Source organism: Crotalus tigris, unplaced genomic scaffold (genome assembly GCF_016545835.1).
Source record: "Crotalus tigris isolate CLP2741 ecotype Arizona unplaced genomic scaffold, ASM1654583v1 scf7180000023617.9722795, whole genome shotgun sequence".
Taxonomy (NCBI): domain Eukaryota; kingdom Metazoa; phylum Chordata; class Lepidosauria; order Squamata; family Viperidae; genus Crotalus; species Crotalus tigris.
Genome location: NW_024100081.1, coordinates 2,916,243 through 2,928,560, shown reverse-complemented (window position 1 = coordinate 2,928,560; position 12,318 = coordinate 2,916,243). Strand labels below are relative to the sequence as shown.

The window sequence follows — 12,318 nt, the reverse complement described above, 5'->3', positions numbered from 1 at the left end:
TGATGAGTTCCATGTTGTTAATGGGTTTCTTCCAGTCTTCCTCTAAGTTGTTGAATGAATACACAACAACAAGCTGTATTCTCTTCTAAATCTATTACCATATGCCTGTCTTTTTACAGTTCTTTGGGCCATGATGCTCATAGAGTGGATAATTAGCTAAGTGAATTAATTGACATTCATACGTGCAATTAACAAATGGTTACAAGCAACCTGTTCTCTTTGGGAAGACTAAAATTTCTCAGGGACTAGTGTAAAACTACTGTAAAATCATTAGAGTAAATAATGAGGGTTGATTGCCTTGTATGATTATAGAGTTTGTTTTATTTCCTCAGCCATAAAAACATATATACTGTAAACAAGCCTGCAGAAGTTGGGGGGTGTTGTTGAAGAAAAACAACACGATAAAATCTTTTGGAAAATGCCATCTCTGGAGAGATGTGCTGGATATGTATTCCAGATAGAATCTGAGCCAGATGGATGATATGCCATAAACACTCTGATATAGTTGCTTCAAGTGCTTCGTCTTCAGTGGCAAAGCCAATGTTTGCTTAACAGGTTTTCTGTTCAATATTGATTACACAACAATGAAAAGAGTGTAGCTCTCTTTCTTTCTCTGGGCAATATAGCCATGCTGAAATTCTGATTGGGTTAGGTGCTCTGATAGTTGATGAACCTTTAAATTTGAATCTTAAAATTACATGCTAGAGGTAAAAAAATAGCTAGTTGTAAAAAAAAAATCCCAAGGAGGTAATATTTCTCTTTAGTATAATATAATCAGGTTAAAATAATCTAACTACTACATTAAGGAAAAAGGGAGAATCCAGAATAGTTAAATTTTCAGGAAACGAACACTTATTCTTGTATTTTGAAGTCAGTAACCTATCTACTGTAATTTTTAATTTTTGAAAAAGAAGTTTGGAAATTATAGCGGTAAATGAAGTGCTTTTCCTCCGTCATTTGCTATAGCTATTCTTGGGTGTCAGTATGTCTGCAAAGTTGTTTCACTTCACTAGTGTTATCTGGGGATGCACAAGCATTGCAGAAAACCAGCCCCTCCCTTCAAAGCAGCTGCGTGAGTCCTCCAAAGGACATGGGTGCTTTAATGCTTCAAGACTCATTCTTCTTAAGGTTTCATTAACTGGCCTCTAATTTTATACATAGTTGTTTAGAAACAGATATTGCATTGGTTATCATTTAATTAAATAATGGAGAGGCAATTTTAGGAATATCTTACACAATGATTTTGCTAGCAACTTTACATTTAATTTCCTTTAGAACTTCTCTTGGACAAATACCATCTAGGCCTATGATCTGTTCATTTTAGCCTATCATTAGTTTCCATTTCAGAGGCTAATTTCTTGACTTTATCAGTTCAGCATAAGTATATGCTGTATATATTCTTCAGTGTAGGGTTAGGGTTAGGGTACTTTGGTGCCAGTAGTGGATTCTATCTCGCCATCATCTACCAAGCTATCTTTTTATAAAGATTTGCTTGATAGATAATGGTAGATAATTTATATGAATATAAATTCCTATACATTTCTTTGTATAAAGAAATAAAGCAGGATTTTATATGCCACCATAGTTAGGTTTGGGTATTAAGCCAATAACAGCAAATCATCTCAGCCAGTTTTTCAAAAGATTGTCCATGTTTGTGAATTCCATTTTTAATTTCTTGGATAGTGGAATTTTCTTGAATTGAGAATCCATTTTTCTTTCCCAAGATGTCCTCTCAGCTTGTTCTCTCTCCTCATGCCTTCTCCTGCAAAGAAAAATCCTGTTCACTATGTTGCAAGAATTTTTCTCTTATGCATACACCTGTTCTTGGGAAGATAAATGCCACTTGTAACCCACCTTGATTACATTACATCTTGTCGAAAGCTCTTTCCCGCTTTCAAGCTATATTGTACTCTGAGATAGCCAATCTAGCAGAAAAGGCAATTGTGATGTAATTAACATTTTTTTTCCTATCCTATCTCCTGGCGCAAATGTTATATAGTAGATTTGTGTAATGCACCTCATAATCCCAGGAAATGAGAAACGGCTCTTCCTTCCCTACGCTTCTGATTAAGGATTAATGGAGAGGCATCAGGGTGGAGTATTTCTCCTTTCTCCATTTTCACTTGGGTACCTTTTTCATCGGCCATGCTGACTACCAACCCAGCAATGCTGCAGTCCTGTAGGTCAGGGGTCTGCAAACTTGGCAACTTTAAGACTTATGGACTTCAACTCCCAGAATTCCACAGCCAGCACCTTAAAGTTGTTAAGTTTGAAAACCTCTGCTGTAGGTGATCCTTTTGTGAGAGGAAGGTATCTCATACTGACCAGGGAAGAGAGTTAATTTTTTCTTTTTTATTTCTTCCAACCCAACAGAATCTTGGAAAGCAAGTGCACAATGGTAGTCAGGATGCTGTCTATCCTTCGATTATTTGAAAACAGAAGAAAATAGAATTAAATTTGATGTGTGTGTGTGTGGGGGGGAAGAATTTGGCAAAAAAATAAAATAAAAATAAAGCCGGTTTGAAAATGGGCTTGATGTGGATGGGGCTAGTGGAGAAAAACACTCCAGAAACGAATCTCCCTATGCATTTCCGTGGTTCTTATGGCTGCTGCTGGAAACTAGATTGGAAAGAATAGATGAGAGAGAAAATTAAGCCAGAAAGAAAATGTAAGTTTTTATGGGAGCAAAGCTGGAGATAACTTTGGAAATGACTAGGTTAAAAAATGCAGCAACCAAATTAGGTCATTTATTAATTAGAGATAATGTATTTCTAGAGAATAAAATTCCAGCTTCCAGTGATATAAAATCATCTTTACCCAGAGTTGTTAAATCGTGCAATTTACTACCTTCCATATCAATCTGCTCCAGTTTGCTAAACCTCTTGTTGTCTGAACTTTCAAATCTCAGAATTGTGATTCTCAGTCATGGTGGAGAATATTGAAAGTTGAACTCCACACCCAGAAGTCATCCAGGTTGAAGAAGTTTGCTTTAAAATTATAGAAAAGAAAAGAGAATCAGACTAAATGCATTTTAGAACAATAACCTTATTAGGTCAACTAAAATCATACAACAGCATATACTTTTCTGAGTTCTTCTCCGCTATGTGAAGAACCCAACAATGCTGTGGATATTGTTATTACAAATTTAACAAAATGAACTCCTGCAATCGGTTAATATTTGTCGTCTTTGTAAATTTTATTTTATTTGTTTTACTTAGCTTTTGTTAAGAACAGGAACTAATGTAATTCTTTGCAGATTGTTCTAATCTGGTCAGAATTGTCTTTTGGATCCAGATTTCTGGTTATGTAACTCTCTATTTACTCTCTCTCTTGAAACTCATGCCAAATATGTGCAGTCAGGCAACACCCAGCAGGAAGTCTCCAGGGTTGAGAGCAAACATCCAAGTATAGAAAAGAACAGCTCTAAAGAAATGTAGGCATATGGATAATAAACACAAAGCTTTAGAAGCTGAGACCTTACTCTCCCATGAATCGTGACAAAAAGGTGTGATTGCTTTATTCAATCCCCTTTTAACCTTTTCTGTAACTGAAATATGCTGTAATAAAATTCCTCAGAAGTACCCAGATTTCAAAGGCAAATGAGCCTGTTGGCTTTAAAATGTTATCCAGGAATTATTGCCTCCCAGCATCTACATCTGGCTTGAACTAAAGTGTGACCCGGTACAGAAACATCTCTTTTCCATTTCAAGATTGCTCAGGGAGGGTAAACTGGCTATGTCTATGCAGAGTCCATTGCAAGGGTTGAACATACTTTTAAAAAGTATTTAATGTTTTTTTCTAATTTTCAAGAGATAATAAAACGTGTTTGTACTTAATGTAGCGATACTCAATTTTTCATGCATAAGAGTGGCTGAAAGCTAATCTTAGATTCTCATCCATTGGGCTATTGTTTTTAAATTGAAGTCTGCAAATCTTCCATTAAAAAAATCCAGACACTAATGCAAATTAGTGACAATGAATTTAAAATAGAAAGCAGAAGTAAAGCATGTATTCACAGGATGGCTTATTCAATAGCAAGACTTATTGTGAAATACTCTCTTATTCATAGGGCTAAACGAAACGTGTGTTTGTTGTATTTCTGTGCAGTAGAAAACATATCTATATTCTTGTTGTGGTATTAAAAGAAAACTTTTGATGCACTGAGGATCACTTAGTTTACTTTTCGTTTGCATTATAATTACAGTCATGAAATTGAAAATACTATTGCATCACTCAACAGAAACAAGAAATAATAGTAACACGCAAGGGAATGCAGCACTGGCATGACTAATCAAGGAATCCAGTTTGACTTCATGGCCAATAGCGCTTACTCTGTTTTGGCTGTTGTAGCATTAAAATAGTATAATAACTTGAAATCCTTTATCAACAATAGCAACGGAAAACTTACAATCTGCTCAGCAGTGCCAGAATTAACAATACACTGCTGTCAGAACCTGGCTGGCTTCATGGTTTGAACTGACCTTCTCTGCAATGCAGAACTAACTCCAGTGTTTTTTTAAAAAACCCATCTGAATGCGCCTTCAAAAGAGTACTAAATCTGTGTTTCATAAGAGCCCTGCATTAGATCTGACCAGGGCTATGAAAATACCGGTCTGGCATTTTGTCAGCAGATGACTCTGAGGAAGCCAGATCCTCCAGCCTTTTCTGCAGTCCAAGCAAAAATGATTGGAGACAGCAATGCTCAGAGATTGGGGGAAAAGCAGGACCACGGCAACTTGATATAGGAGTTGAGTGGATTCTCGATAACTGTCTCAGCACCCCTATCACTGAAACCAGGTTATAACTACAGCCAAAAGTCTTGGGAGAAGGGAAATCATACTTTAAAAGAGCTATGGATAATTTCAAGCGGCTTTGGCATGGTTCAGGAATAGAATGAAGGCACGTTGTGAATTCTTGGCAGAAAAAAATAGTTACTGGAGCATGTTTGTACATGGTTAGGAAGACATGGAAAATAGCCTTTAGTTTCTTCAAAGTGGGGATTGGCAGTAAATACTTGCTGAGATACAGTTCACCTGCTGTACTTTAACTTGAGCTCAATTAAAAATAAAAGCTGGTTTAGAAAGATTTGAGGCAAGTCAATCCAGTCATAAAAATACAATCATCTTAAAGTCATGCTTGACTTTTGTTAAACATCCATGTTGTTTTCTTGCTAACAGACATGGGGGCAACTTTCCATTGTTTGCTTCCCCAACATTGTCCCAATCTCCTACTTTAACCTAAAATGTTGTCATTTCTGATGGTCTTCAATCAAGTATTAATCATGTCCAACCTTGCCGAGGTCGTTGGAGATCAGCCAAAGTCAGCTAGATATTGCCAGATTGCTTTATAATTGCTTTGCATTACCTTGCTTGAAATGTAATTATGGGCACCCCCTTCTGTATTCGCAAGCATCACTAAAGTCTATGAAACTAGTTCTTCATATCATAACTCTTATTTCTTTATAGACAATGCCGACTTGTCTACATTGCACGATGAACCCAATTCTCTCCTGCCGTCAACTCTGCCTTTTTTTCCTTTTTTTTTTGCAAGACCAACTATGCACACCATTGATCGGTTGACAGCTTTACCCACCCCTTTCTCCAGCCTGTTGGCTACCCTAGAGAGCCTCTGCCAATCAGTGTAGAAAATACGCTGCACAATGGCTCCACAAAGTGGAGACAAGTGAATCCTTGTTCGTATAGCTCAGCAGTCATGAACTCACAATCATTCTGCAAGTGCAACAGCTGCGGCCTCTATTCCCTCCTTTGTTGCTCATTTACTGCATGTGCTTGGAGTAAGCCCTGGCCATTTGCAGGGTCTTTTACTCTGCATGCCTTAGTTGTCTTACAATTTGCATCAAAAGGACCAAGTGCAAACAAATGAACTGCCCTATGTATAATGATGGATTATTATTTTTTTTCTGTGATTGCAGGTGCTATACCAGTCTATCAGGAACAAGATGCGTGTTAGTGTTTTCCATTCTCCACAGTCAAAATGAAAAGAAATCTTTCCCTTCACTGCATTTTACTCTAAACTACTTCCAGGATACCAGGTGGGGGAAATGAAACAGCAATGGCAATATGCCCAGGAATTCCCAAATCAAGGTTTTCCATTTTATTTTCTGCCTATGAGTTTAAAAAGTGCAGTATAAAAACCAGAATTCATGGTTTATTTATTTATTTATTAAATTTATCTGCCACTCATATCATTATTGAGTGACTCTGGGTGGCTTACAACATCATAAAACTACAATATAACCCAATTAGAAGAGTAAAACATTGCAAATTCAAACATAAGTTAATAAAAATTAGATTAAAAAAAACGGACCAATACGTAAACAGGGCAGAGGTGGGATCTTCATCTTACTAACCATTAATGGTCAAAATCTCTGAAAACTGCGAAGAAATGTCTCTTTCCTAAGAAGGACCCAAGAGGTTTTGTCAAATTGCTAGTGAGTTTGTACAGGAAGTTCCACCTTAAAAAAGCTTTAATGAACTTTTTTTTTTTTTCCAAAATGGGAAGTCGGGTATATCGCTCCCTAGAGATCCAAAAAGCAGATTCGTTGTAGTTCTACTTGGAAGTTGGAAAGGTCTAGGGAAGCCCGTGCAGGGGTGGGGGAAAGCCAGAGAGAGTGAATTGGAGGCTGAGTATTTCCAAAGTACTGAAGCAGATGGTTTGCTGTTCCTTCTTGGGCAAAAGCCATTGCTTGGTTTGATCTTTCACTGCAAGTGCGTCTCCCTTATGTAAGAAAACCTCTTTGCTATACGGTATTCAGCTTCCTCTGCTGAAGGTGAGCCTGGGGGCAGCTGGGAGTGGGGGAGAGCAATAGAAAGGGAGGGCATGAAGCAACGGTTCTGCTAGATTTTGATGAATTTACCATCGTGATTACTATGCTAGAAGAATGTATTATGTAGTGGAGCTAAATAATTATTTCCTGATAGAGAGGTTCTTTGGACAGGACATAAGACAGATTTATTTTTGGTGTGTGATGCTGCTTTTCTTTTTAGAAGTAGTTTCTGTGTAAATCAAAACTGCCAACATGAGTTTGAAAGGTGTTTTTGTTCTTGTTTCTTGGCATAGCCTGAACTTTGATGCAATCGGGAAAACTTGGCAGAATGTTCCTTGGAGTACTGCAATAGTTTCCAATTCTTTTGACTGTCCCACAAGAGAAACACACACACACATCCACATTGTTCAGGATCCTTCCTCCTTTGCAACTGATTGATAGGGAGGATCTGAGACACGATCTTGCTTCTTATTTCTTGATAATCACAAAAGTATAGTACTTGACATTCGAAGTGCATTGTTTAGGTACTTGCCATAAGATATGCAGATGTATGATTGTGAATAATAACAAAAAAATATGAATGGCTTCTGTTCAAAGAAGATAAATGGATTACTTGCAATAAGTGTGCTTTAAGTGTGGCTGGGAACAACATGACCAGTTTTCAAACCCCCACCCCACCTCTCTTATTTAAAGAAGAATTTAATGTTTTGTAAGTGCTATGTGTGTTCCATTTTCATTCTCTCATTTGTCATATATTTACGTACAGGTGGTCCTCACTTAAGGTCTGTTCAGCAACTGTTCAAATTTCTGACAGCCCTGAGCGAGTGCTATCTATGATTGATTTTTATAGTTTTGACCGTTGAAGCATCCCCATAATTATGTGGCTGGCTCACAATTGTGACGTTGCAGTGTCCTGCAGTCATGTGATTGCTAATCCTGACCTTCACTGCTGGTTTCCCATAAGCAAAGGCCATGGGGAAGTTGGCAGGAGATCACAAATGATGACCGTGTGACCTTGTGCTTAAGGACAGCACAGGATTTGGTTAATGATACTAAACCAGAAGCGCTGGAACTGCCATTGCTAAGCGGCACAAGCATGTGATGTTGTGTTTTTACAACCACATTATTTAACAACAAAATTCAAGTCCCAATTGCTGTTGTTAACTAAGGACTACCTATACTAATTTCAATTCCAACTTGATATACCACATTGATAGGATTTTTTTTTAATACAGGGGAAATAGGAGTTATCCAGGTTAGACTATTAGTTCTCTGAGTTGTTGAACTTTTTCACACAATTGAGACCAAATTCAGAGTATTTACAAAACTTTTTTTAATGGATAAACAAAACTTTCACTCTTGTATACTGCATTAGCAGCTTCCCAGTACATATAAGTTATATTGCAGCATTCTTTTCTGTTCTGGATTTGTGTAGATGGGATGTACCACAGTTTTAAAATAAATGCTAAATAATATGCAAAAATATGTTTTTCTTCAATCTTGTAGGTCAGTGGTGGCGAACCTATGGCACGGGTGCCAGAGGCAGCACTCAGAGCCCTCTCTGTGGGCACGCGCACCGTTGCCCCAGTCCTAGGCCTTCAGCTGGGTTTTATAAAACCTTTTCACTTTAGGCCTCCGCCGCCGTGTACAAAAAAAAGGTTCAATCAATCAGTCAATTTCAACTTCTTGCGGGGAAAAAAAAAGATCTTACAAAGTTGGAATTGATTGATTGAACTTTTTAGTCCCACCCAGTCTGCTGTTACCACTGCAGCCACGCCCACCCAATGAGCCACACCCTCCCAATGGGTCACGCCCACCCAGCACCCGACGATGCATAAGTGGGTTTTGGGTTGGAGTTTGGGCACTCGGGTCTCTAAAAGGTTCGCCATCACTGTTGGAGGTGCTTAAGGGGAGGCTGTGATGCCATTTACACACACCAGAGGGGGACAGACTTCAAGTCTCAGGCCTCTTTTTTTTTTGCTGTCTTCAAAGATAGTGCCACTGTATTTGGTGCAAAAACACCAAAACAAAGTAGTGCACTTTCCCATTGATTTTATGAATAAAACACAAAGAATTAAAGTAGTAAGTAGAAATACTATTTCTATTAGTATTAATAGAATTAATTAAATTCTATTTAAATTTAAAAAAAACAGGATGTCTTAATTATTCCTGCCATAGTATGGTGGGAAAATGAATGACAGCACAAGAAGAGAGCAGCAATTTGGCAAAGATAGTTTCTGGGCAACTAACACCTTTCAGTTCCTCCTGGAGAAATTGCAGGAGCTTAATGGAAGCAGAGATGTTCCTCACTCACAATGAACTCTAGCCTATATCCTGTCATTGCCCAAACTCTTTAAACATTATTACAAGGAAACTCTTGTCTCTGCATCATACTAGTCCTCATTTACACAATTAGGATTTTGAACCGTTTTTAGCAGAATGACTTTTATGTTTACTTTCTCAAGAACATTATTGCCCTGTGCTTCCTAGGTTATTAAGGGCATTCTGATCTGTGGGGAAGAGGAAGAAAAAGGATGAAGTAAAATGGAGATCTGCATCTAGGATGTGCTGATGAGTTTTGATAGATTTATTGGAAAGTTTGTTGGTGATTACATTTTTAGCAGAGTAGTTCAACCTTTTGAATGTGCAGTGATCTTACCTATGAAACAACAAATGTAGAAAACTGCAAACTGTTGCAGGTTTGCAATATATATTTGTCCATCACATCTTTTCTGATCATTTAACATGATATGTATTTAACAATCTTTATCCATTTGCTTCTGTACCTCTCTGTGGGATTTCCTTTCATCATAGGTCAACATTTTATCTCTGTAAAGGTGAATACAAAGCTACCAAATCTGTAATTTGTATATCAGTGGGTCCTTAAGATCTTGTGTTTTGATGCCTCCTAATATTTCTACACTCTGCCCTTCTTGTGAAGAATAGGGGAGACTCAATCAGTTTGTATGTCATGGGCCTAAAAGCTGATGGAATTTTTTTAAAGTAGGTCAGGCTAATGCAGATTTACTTGTTACTATGGATATTTCTTAATTATACACCAATAATCCCCTCATGAGAATATCACAATTGCTGCTCATTTTTCTGTTTTTAAATATTCCCAGTAAGTATAAATTGGGAATATATTAGAAGAAGCATAGAAGAATCTAGGTTAAGATACAAGTTGGAAAAGCAAAAGTCTCCCAGGTGGTGGCAAATAGTGTTGCTTAAGCTATTTTAAACCTCCCAATTTTTTTTTTATTTTTGTTCTGTCAGAAAGGGTGATGGAAATCATACCTCTGGGCCAGTCTCAAGAGATGATTCAGGTCAATTGGCCTATAATCTGGAGTCATCTATCCAATAATCTTCTGCATCCTCTCTCAACTATCTACCTCCTGTTTGCATCCTTTTCTTATTCTCACATCTTTTTGCATAGCTACTTTGGTTTCTTTTGGGTCCTTCATTTTTTCTCTTCATTGGAATAATTTGCAGTTCTGCTAGGATTCCTCTCCAGGATCTTATCATTGTTCTGGATTCATTAAACCCCACATTTTTGAAGTCTAAAGATATGTGTTTTGACTAACTACATTGTTGGTGTAAACTCCAAAACCTCAGTATTACAAAGTCACTTTCATTCAGTGTGCTTGCTACTTCTGTTTCCTCAATTATGTCTTCTGTGTTCATTTCTCCATCTTCTGAAAAACAAATTTGTCAGCAAGACAAATCTGGAATTTCCTGGTAGGATCATGCTTAGCTGAGTTTGTCTCCCAACCAATGTGGGGTTAAAAGTTTCCCATCACAGTGTTTATGTGGATTAGCTTGCTATGTACATTCAGTGACCAATCTTCTTGTCCCAAGATTTGACCTACTTAATATACAAGTTCTTTCCATTTAAAGTATAAATGCTGGTGAACTGAATTTTTCCGCAGTATCCACTTTTTTGAGATTGCTGCTTTCTCCTTTTTCAAGAGAATGGATGCAACATTCAATGATCTCAAGCAAAAGAGATTGGAAGTCTAGAACTCCCCCCCCCAACAGATCTAGCCTTGTTCCTGATACATTCCACAGTGGCTTGATCTTTTACAGCTATTTGGGAAAGCACTTTATAACCAGAAGTATTTACAAAGCCATACGGGAAGGTTGCTTAATATCCTAAAGTAACATCTCAAGGAGATATGACCTTCAAGATAACTTGATTAGATACACACTGTTAAAATAGGACAAAATATGTGTGGCAGTTTGTGAAAGCTTTGGTCCCTTATGTCAGCCTTTATAACTTTTCCCAACTATTGACTTTGGTAGTGGTGGTGGTGGTGGTAGTGGTAGTAGTAGTAGTGAAGGAGGAGGAGGAGGAGGAAAAGAAGGAGGAAGGAGGAGCTACTTTACTCTAATATAGTTGCCATTTTAATATTTTATACATAACTTTGACAAGACATCATTCCAGAACACTGTGGAAAGACAATGATGGTCCCCCTGTGTGTGTAGAATTAAGGTAGCCAAACCAGCCTCTTCTACTTTGGGAGGGCTACTGTTCTCACAATCTTTACTATTTGTGATAGTAGCTATGACTGGTGGAATTTGTTCTCCAAAACAGATTGCTAGACTCCTCTCTGGAGTAGAGAATCCATATATTTTAGAGAGTGGGAAATGAATTAGTGTCTGCCATCTGGAATGTTTTAGATGGCCCTGTGCTGCTAACGAGTTTCCTAAAGAGTCTGAAAATGACTGCCACTTGAGATGGAGAACCTGGATGAATAGAGTTATAGGATATTTTTGTTCATTTCTTGTTTAGCTCAGTCTGGCAGCCACCCTTTTCTCCAGAGTAATGGTCAAAGTAAAGATTCCCTCAAATCCAACTCAGTTCCTGGTGATTATAGGTAGTCCTCACTTACCAACTGCAGTTTGAACTGGAAATCTATAAAGAGTAACTTCATGTAAATATAAATTGTTGTAAAATAAAACATCACGTGACCATGCTCAACTTAGAGCAGACATGTCAAACACAAGGCCCGGGGGCCTGATGCGGCCCGCGAAGTGGTTTCATGTGGCCCACGAAGCCATCCTGGAAACAGTGAGGGAACGGCCCCCGCTGCCTTGGCCCTGGCCCTGGCCCAGGCCGGCTGGGAGCCAATGTACAATTTTGTGGTGGCCATCTATGCTGAAACGCATTCAGTCTTAGCTCCACAAGGCCGTCTAGAAACAGCGAGGAACCAGCCCCTGCCGTGTCGGCCCTGCCCCCTGGGTGCATGCTGGGGAGGTGTTATCCTTGTGAGGAATTTAGAAATGGACCATGCCTTGGCGCTTGCCCTGGTCCCACCTCCTTCTGCCAGAGACTCTCAGATCTGTCCCACTTCTGCCCAGGCCCCCACAGGCACCCTTGACGTGAACGATGTAGAGCTGGCCATGCCCACTGAGTAGGCCACACCCACTCCATCCACGCCCACCCAGTAGGCTGCACCCACCCTGCCCCCCCGCCCCCCCCCGAGGGCAACCGCAATGCTGATGCAGCCCTCAATGAAATTGAGTTTGACACC

The 12,318-nt window shown here is 38.7% G+C and overlaps 1 protein-coding gene and 1 long non-coding RNA gene across 3 annotated transcripts in view; one reads left to right on the top strand and one right to left on the bottom strand.

The window, feature by feature from the left end:
* Positions 1–663: 663 nt before the first annotated feature.
* On the bottom strand, positions 664–6,466 carry LOC120297318. Its single transcript, XR_005553765.1, has 3 exons — positions 6,371–6,466; positions 2,848–2,987; positions 664–1,762 (listed from the first exon to the last, which is right to left on the bottom strand). It is a non-coding gene; the product is annotated as an uncharacterized LOC120297318 (long non-coding RNA).
* Positions 6,029–12,318, top strand: part of ACOT11 (acyl-CoA thioesterase 11) — a 60,535-nt gene continuing 54,245 nt past the window's right edge. Inside the window, exon 1 of one of the 2 annotated variants that reach the window (XM_039319816.1) lies at positions 6,029–6,052. The gene's annotated coding sequence lies outside the window, so the exon portion shown is untranslated. Of the gene's footprint in view, positions 6,053–6,557; positions 6,791–12,318 lie in introns of those variants that run through there. The other variant, XM_039319814.1, reaches the window with a different exon arrangement.